General features: G+C 44.2%; 1 long non-coding RNA gene across 1 annotated transcript; it reads left to right on the plus strand.

Moving 5' to 3' along the window:
* The first annotated feature begins 2,923 nt into the window (after nucleotides 1–2,923).
* On the plus strand, nucleotides 2,924–7,100 carry LOC135420107 (uncharacterized). Its single transcript, XR_010433357.1, has 3 exons — nucleotides 2,924–3,392; nucleotides 6,364–6,488; nucleotides 6,823–7,100. It is a non-coding gene; the product is annotated as an uncharacterized LOC135420107 (long non-coding RNA).
* The last annotated feature ends 1,083 nt before the right edge of the window (nucleotides 7,101–8,183 follow it).

Below are 8,183 nucleotides of genomic sequence, written 5' to 3' on the forward strand. Positions count from 1 at the left end.
TTTCCCTGGCTCAGAGCTGCAGTGTTACTGTTACACCAAAAGTGTTATCCTAAAGCAATAAAAACATGCATGTAGGTGGCAAAGTAATGACAAACTAGGACACTGCTTTGTTCAAGTGATGCTCATGGCATGGAAAGTTACACGTGGAAGTGCATCTTTTCCCTAGGGAGGTGCTTGTCCCCCAGGACCAGTGACCCCGTGGCAGACCCAGGGACCTGTTCTGCTTCGTTTTCTATAAAACTAATTAGAATTATTCCCATGTGACCTCATTCAGCACCCTCCCCCAATCCAGGGTGAAAGGGAAAGACACATCCGAGGTCTTTGTGGCTGTTTAACTGATTAGTCCCAGGGCTCCAACTTTATTGATTCCTCCCCAGTGTGGTCTCCAGGGAAGAACTGTGGGCTCTTTGTGGAGCAGTTACATTTCGAGACTGAAAAAGAGCCCTTGAAGATTCAGAGGATAAAAATAATTACCTTTGATGCTGATAATCTGTTTCTTTTTTTCACCAAATCTGGCAATGCTGCACCAAAATAATTAGTTAAGGAAAATATTATTTATATAAAATTAGTACTTAAATGTCTTCAATAAGATATTCATTAGCATAATATTGTGAAGGGAAATAGTTAAATATTAACTGATTTGGCACAAACAGATAAAACCCAACAACTGTCCTGACCTGAAGGGAGCCTACAAGAAAAATGGGGAGAGAAATTTTACAAGAGCGTGGAGAGACAGGACAAGGGGGAAAGGCTTCAAACTGAAGGAGAGCAGGGTTAGTGGGATATTGGGAAGGAATTCTCCCCTGTAAGGGTGGGAGGCCCTGGCAAAGGTTGCCCAGAGAAGCTGTGGCTGCCCCATCCCTGGGAGTGCCTAAGGCCAGGTTGGAGCAACCTGGGCTAGTGGAAGGTGTCCCTGGCCATGGCAGGGGGTGGCACTGGATGGGCTTTGAGGTGCCTTCCAATTCAAGCCAGTCTGGGATTCTGTGACTTCACAGGCTGAAGTTTCAACCAGACCAAGGGATTCCTCCAAGGTCACACACAAAGGAAGAGGCAAAACCAGCACCAGTACTTTCTGGACCAATTCAGTGCTTTTAACCATGAGCTCATCCTTCCTCTCCCAATTCCCTGAACTACCCTCTCGGAGTCATGGCAGGACAGAGGCTGGGCTGTAAATGCAGTTACACCACGTTTACCATCTCACCCAAAGGATTTCTTTGAATTAAGCCGAATAAAGCTGTTCACACGCACACAGTACCTGCAGGACTGGTCCCTGAACGAGAAATACTCTCAAACACACATCCTGCAAGGGGAAAAGCATTTGGATCCCTCTTTTCTCCTGCACATAAACCATAACCACAAGACAAAAGCTCTGCAGAGCCTCGGCGGGGCTCGCAGGCGACAACGATCTGTTTTGCTCTGCCGGCTCCAAAATGGTTTTCTTGATGAAACTCCTGAGTCCGCCGGAGACTGAGACACAGATGGATGAGCTGAGCATATGATAAACCTGCTGCATGAGTTTGTAGTTAATTGCCCATCATCTTTTTTGTCTCCCCATAAAAAATTTCACGCCCACCTTGCCCGGCAAAGGTAACCCGGGTGTCACAAACCATTTGTCTCCTCGCCGCGTTGCCCGATCGCTCTCGTTGCTCGGTGCTGTGGAGACAGGACAGATTTGCTGAGCCTTTTTACAGATGAAGCACACTGCATCTTTCATCAAGTGATCTCCATCCCCTAATGAGAAGAAACACCTTCCAGATCCATTTGCATAGTAATATCTTTATTTCTAAACCAATAAGCAGGCTGTGACTCTCGGGGCCATTAGTCAGCACAGAGACACTGCATTTACATGAGCCAAGTGTGGAGAGAAGCCAAGAAGCCACATCCTCTTCCCATGGGCAGGGAGGGGACTTGGGCTGAGCAGGAGGAGGGGCTGAGGGTCTCAGTACAAGAACCATTACATGCATGGGGAGCCCATGAAAGAAGCATCATTGGAGTCCTGTGCAGGGTGAGGAGTTGGACTTGATGATCCTGTGAGTCCTTCCAAGTCAGGATATTCGTGGAATCACAGAATGGTTGGGTTGGATGGACCTTAAAGCCCATCCAGTGCCACCCCCTGCCATGGACAGGGACACCTTCCACTAGCCCAGGTTGCTCCAAGCCCTGTCCAACCTGGCCTTGGACACTCCCAGGGATGGGGCAGCCACAGCTTCTCTGGGCAACCTGTGCCAGGGCCTCCCCACCCTCACAGGGAAGGATTTCTTCCTAATATCCCATCTAAACCTACTCTCTGTCAGCTTTAAGCCATTCCCCCTTGTCCTGTCACCACAGGCTCTTGTAAAAATTCCCTCTCCATCTTTCTTGGATTTCTCCATTCTTTCTTGAATCCTTGTCTATGATTCTGTGTCCTCTCCCTGCCTTCACAGCTCCTCTTGGGAAAACAGCCGCTTTCTCCTGCAGGAACCAGGGTTCAGGGGTGGTGGTTGGGCTCAAGAACAGGACCTGACACTGCAGATACCATCAGTGCTCCTCAAGCCTATTTATCACCAGAGCTCTTCTCTCTCTCTTATTTTTACTGGGGGACAAAATATTGCAGGAGGGGGTCATTTCAGGGCAGCACAGCCTCACTGGGAGCAGCAAGAGAGACAAAACACTGTCTAAACACCACAATTCTCAACCTGCCTTCAAAAAAATCTCCTGATTTTTTCCTTGGATGCCACAGTGCAGAAAGGCTCCTCTTCCCTGCCACAGCTCCAAGGCAAATGGTGTCACTGTGCTGGGGTGTTGGGCCTCTCCCAGCCTTCCAACTTCTCTGCTCATCTGAGCCCGGGAAGTCTGGTGGGCAGCACCCCTTGAACAGAGCAGAAAGGAAAAAAAAGTCCTCCTTGCACTGAGTGACTTGAAAGCAAATTGAAACCTCTTCTCCACCCAAGTGGTGCAGCCTAACAGGCCTCTGGAAACCACCAAAACATTCCGCGATGGCAGAGCTTCCCCAGGAAACAGCTTTTCTTCAGCAATCAGCCTCGGAGCAGGAACCAGCAAAGTCTAATGGGCAGTTAAAGGAATTAGTCCCCATTTCCCTGGTGTGCTTTACAGTTCACGGCCCTGATTTACAGAACTTAAATCTTCAGCAAATAGATTTTTCCCTGTTCCTCTCAGGGCACAGATCCACCTCCTCCCCACAGCTCCCCTGCCGGGCCCAGCAGAGAGGAGGGAGCTGCCAACACAGCTCTCACGGCTCTTCAGAAGCTGCTGGGAACAAGCAGGACTCTGCTGATCACCTTGTTTTGGAATTTGCTGAATATAAGCAGAAATGGCTCCGAGAAGAGGAACAAACTCTTCCAACAGTCCCTGTGTAGCCCACTGAGACACCACCAACACCACTCCTAACTGAGGTGGGACTTCTGCTTATTATACTGAGACCTATATGCATTAATTTAGTTATATTGGTGGCTCTCCAGAGGGAACCACACAGAAAGCCTTCACCTGGCCTAACTAAGTTTATATTTTTTATATCTGTGTGTGCAGACGTGTTTGTTTGATTTTGGTCATTTATTTATGGGTTTGTGTCCTTACATCTCTCAGCACATTAAAATGTCATCAATTTGCAATGCCTGTTTGAAATGTCACCTCTTTTTTTAGCCTAAAATGTGGTTTGGTACTGTGAAGATATAAAATAATATTATCTCAAGATATAACTGATATTTATCTAAGAGGGTGACTATTATAAGCACTTGATAAGTGATGGGATTATTAAAACCAGTCCTGCCTTGATATAAGGTCGAGAATTGAAATAATCCTGTTAGCAAGGGAATAGGAAACATATCTCTCTCTCAGTTCCTGTGGAGGTGCTTTAGAGATGCCCATTTTTCCCCATGGAATTAGGAGGAGCCGTTCCACATGATCTGTTTTCCTTTCTGACCGCATTAAAACAAACATTCCACGGAAGGAGTTTGTTCCCCATCTCTTTCAAAAGGCTGCCACCACCTGGGGATTGTTTTTAATACAAGGCTCGGGTCTGTGTTTGGCAAATAAATGTTCCTGGAGCAGCAGTTCGGGCTCTGTGAGGAGGTGCCACTGCAGCTCAGCCAGGAGCTGTCTGTGGGACCACACCAGGAATTCTGACACGGCAACACCTCTGTGCCACAGGGGCTGGATATACCTTCCCCTTTAAAGATCTGCACTTCCTGCAAAACATGGGTTTGATCCATTTGTGTTATAAACACTTCTGTGTATTTTGAACTGTATAATTTAAACATGAGCAGGCAACTTGCTTGACCCCCTCCAGTATCAGGTAGGATGTCACTGCAGGCCCCAGAGCCTGGAATTTTTCTTTTCTTTCTACAGTGCCACTGGATTTTACCAACAAGGATATTCCAATCCAAGATTTTATTTGCCTCGTAAATTCAAAGTTTCCTTTAACAGCCGATATGGAGCTTGTGAGAACTCCTACTCTAGAATACAGAAGACAATAAAAGTAATAAATTAAATGCATTCAGCCCATCTTACCTTGGTCTGGCTCTACCAGCTCCCTTGAAAGCATGACACCATTGAAATGTACCCTCCACTGCAGTCAAGGGGGGGAGAAAGCAGAGAAAACAAGTGAAAAAGGTACTAGTCAGCCACAAGAAATTACCTGAGTGTGCACAGCTCCATCCTGACTTCCAGCAGCTTGGAAGGAGAATTATAAATTACCTTGGCTGCAAAATATCCCGACGATGTTCCCTCACCCACACAAACATTGACAACAGAGCAGCGACCGCGTCTCTTGGCACCAAGAGAACTGAAAGGGAAAGAGTGAAAGGAGAAGTTATTACATTTAGGATTTTATCATTAGCAGCAGCAGGTTTGAAAGGATGCTGGGAACAATTGCCTGCCACCTTCCCCTTCCACAGCCTTCAGAACTGGAAAACATTCCGGGCGGTGCCGAGCGCTGGGAAGCGACCGGAGCTGAAATGAGGTTTTATCTTCAGTGAGGGTTTATTTCACTCCCCATAAAGTAAAAGGCAGCACAGTTTAGAAATAATGTATTCACAGCCCTGACTATTATGGGCAAGCCATTATTTTTATTGCTGGTTGTGTAAAGGATATTTCATGTTTAGGTAACGCCGGTGCTCCAAAATAAATAAGGAGGCGGATGCAGCAGAAAATCCTCCTTGGTGCAAAATACACACACAATTATGTGCTAAGCACTGGAGGAGTACATTGTACCTGCCCACAGAAGTTTTATAACTGTGAGAATAAGCCCTCATTTGCATGTGCAATTACTGCAATTGCATATGCAATTACAGCCACTGGTTTTCCAATGAGCTCAAAGGAAAAAAATAAAATACCCATTTCTCTTCGCTGTAATAAAAATGTGATTTGCATACGCAGAAAGAAAAACTGTGCTTTCTGGGATGTGAAATTAGACCACCTTGGGGTATATTTTGCTTTTCTTGAATGAAGTATAAGCATTTCTGTGATATTAAAAAAGGTTGGAGCTGTTTGATAGCTGGAGACTTCACAGTAATTTCTTCTCTTGGGCCACTGTAATTACTGTGCACTATTCCATTGTCATCAGAGATATTATTTTACATTTGCAATTAATAGGACATAGTCTTGAGGCCAGATTCCTTAAAGCTTTATTTTTCTCTCTAATAACTTAGATCATTAGGAATCACATTTATTTAATTTCTCAGAAATAAAAGAATTCCAAATTCCAATCTAGAATTCTATTTTCAGAATTGCCAGCATCTGCTCTTTCTAATAACCACAGGTGGGAGGAAATCCCATAATCTCCTCATCACCAATTTTAACTTGTGAAATGAGAACATCTGAAAGTGCAGCAACAACCAGAAAAATATAGAAACGGTGCCCTGGATTTTTGGAGTGTCCAGAGCATCTCCAGGATTTTCAGATCTCATTTTCTCAGTTTAGAAATATAAAGTTCTGCTTATTTTCTTCGCTGCTGCCACATAAAGACTGTGATTTTCCCCGTGCTGAAGTGGAAATTTGGCCATCAGCAGAGAAATATTTCAGTGAAATATTTACAAGCCCCTCATATTTGTTCACACCGATGGTGTGCACAGGACGAGGGGAGTTGGATGGTGCAGTTCCACCCCAGCATTAGAAATCCCTTTATTTTGGGCTGAAACCATCACCAACTGATGCTCAGCAGGCCAGAGCATGTGAAGGCAGCACGTTCAGATGTGGCCAAGCCTCCTGATCCTGGACATCCACAAAGAATTTCCATCAGAGGATGTTGAAATTTCTGTCCAGGTCATGCTCCCACACCTGCAGCCCTACAGAGATGAAAGTCTACCTCTAACCCCAGATTAAATTCTAAATGTTAGGAAGGAAAATTAATTTTCTCTTCTTTGATAGATGAATATTTCATCTGGAGGAACCAGAGGCTGCTCTCACTTGAGCAAAATAGCAACAAAACCAACCTAGCACTTGCTTGGCTTTTCCCTTCCTCAGAAAGAGAGGGAGAAAAACTACTGTGTAAGGTAAGAGCAGGCTGTATGTGCCATCTGTATGCCAGCTAAATTCAAATTCCTGGTGGATTAGATCACCCAAGCAAGAAAATACAGGTTCTGTCTGTCACCTCCATGCCTCTAGTTAAGAAAATAAGAAAGGTAGTTTAGCTTTGACAGATGCTTACAGGCTTTTGCACTTTTTAGACAAAGAAATGTTAATTAAAATGGCTTCAAGAGCTGACTCCTGCAAAAACCTAGGAAAGCTTATATACTTGTTATTTCAGTGCAAGAATTAAACAAATACATCTGTCACTGAAGAACAAAAAATGAAAACATTTAACTTACGTTAATTGTTCATTTTCAGCCTCTTTAAAAGCCACCCGGTCCCTGGGTGAGGGATCTCCTTGTCTGCCAACAGTCCTGAGGAGCAAAAATCAGGTTCTACACAAGAAAACGGGGTACAACTTGAGATATCTTTGAAAGCAATCATTTCTCTTTGTGATAATCTCCATTCTTGTCTCCAGTCATATTTTGTTTCATGTGTAAATATGTGTGTAACAGAACACAGGACTGAGGTTTCAAACCTAAACAGAAAATGTTATAAATAAAGACCTCAACAGAACAAACAAATGAAGAAGGAAAGGGCTTTAATTTGTATTTGCCAATTCTGGAAACAATTGCTGTGGGATGGATGTCTGGCTCTTCTGTCAGGGAGAGTTTGCTATTAATTTCTCAGCCTGAGAACAACTCTCCACTTAGCAAACAGCTCAGGGGTATTGAATGTGTAACATCACTTCTACAGTCCCACATCCAGACAAGAGCAGCAGGACCACTGGGTGTTTTCTCAGGAGCAGACAAAAATATGGGGTAAACTCCTCCCAGTGCCAACAGCCAACCATTAGAAGCATTTAATCACCTGAAATTAATGAAGACTTTAATGCACAATATTCCTCTCCTTTATTTTCATTTGCCCAACCCTCCTCTCCCCTTTTTCCTTGGAGTCACCAGCTGTTCTCACCCAAACACTGCAGTCCCACACCAAGTCTGTGTTTGAACCACTCCAACAAATGGGTTAATTGTGCTTTAGTTGGTTCCCCAGTGTCAAGATACTTCAAAGGCAGAAGCTCCAGAAACCGTTTAGAGCTCTGGGACAAAAATAGGTGGTTCTTATCTCATTTTAAATGAGCAGCAATATAGAAAGGAGATATTTAATCAAATAACAAGGCTTCTCTAGACTTTAAACCTTTTGCTTTGAGCAAATTAACTGGATAAAGTTATGATTAAAACCTCTTCAAACAGATCATTTGGGCTTTCCACTGTCCACAGAGCAGTTACAAGTATGTAACTTTGTGGTTTCAAGCAACACAACCTACTCTCCAATTTTAGTGTTCCTCTCCTAGAACAAGTATCAGTGTTTTTCCCCTTTGAAAGTGTTACTGTTCAAGGCCCTGATTCAGAGGAGACACTTAGAGACGTGCATAAACATATTCTTAGCTAAAAACGTTTCCATTGAAATTTGCATTTTTTTTCTAAAATTTCAAAATATATCCATGCCCAGATCATCCAACCCATGGCCTGAACCACAGGGCAGCCTTGGCCTCTTCAAAGGGCAGCTGAAGTCCAGTTAAACCTTAAAATCCCCTCCTTTTGGGGTGAGGGTGGCACTCACCAGCACTTTAAATTGCCATATTTTTAATTAGGGCTCTGCTGGTTCTTTTGTGAAAC

Source organism: Pseudopipra pipra, chromosome 11 (assembly GCF_036250125.1).
Source record: "Pseudopipra pipra isolate bDixPip1 chromosome 11, bDixPip1.hap1, whole genome shotgun sequence".
NCBI lineage: Eukaryota > Metazoa > Chordata > Aves > Passeriformes > Pipridae > Pseudopipra > Pseudopipra pipra.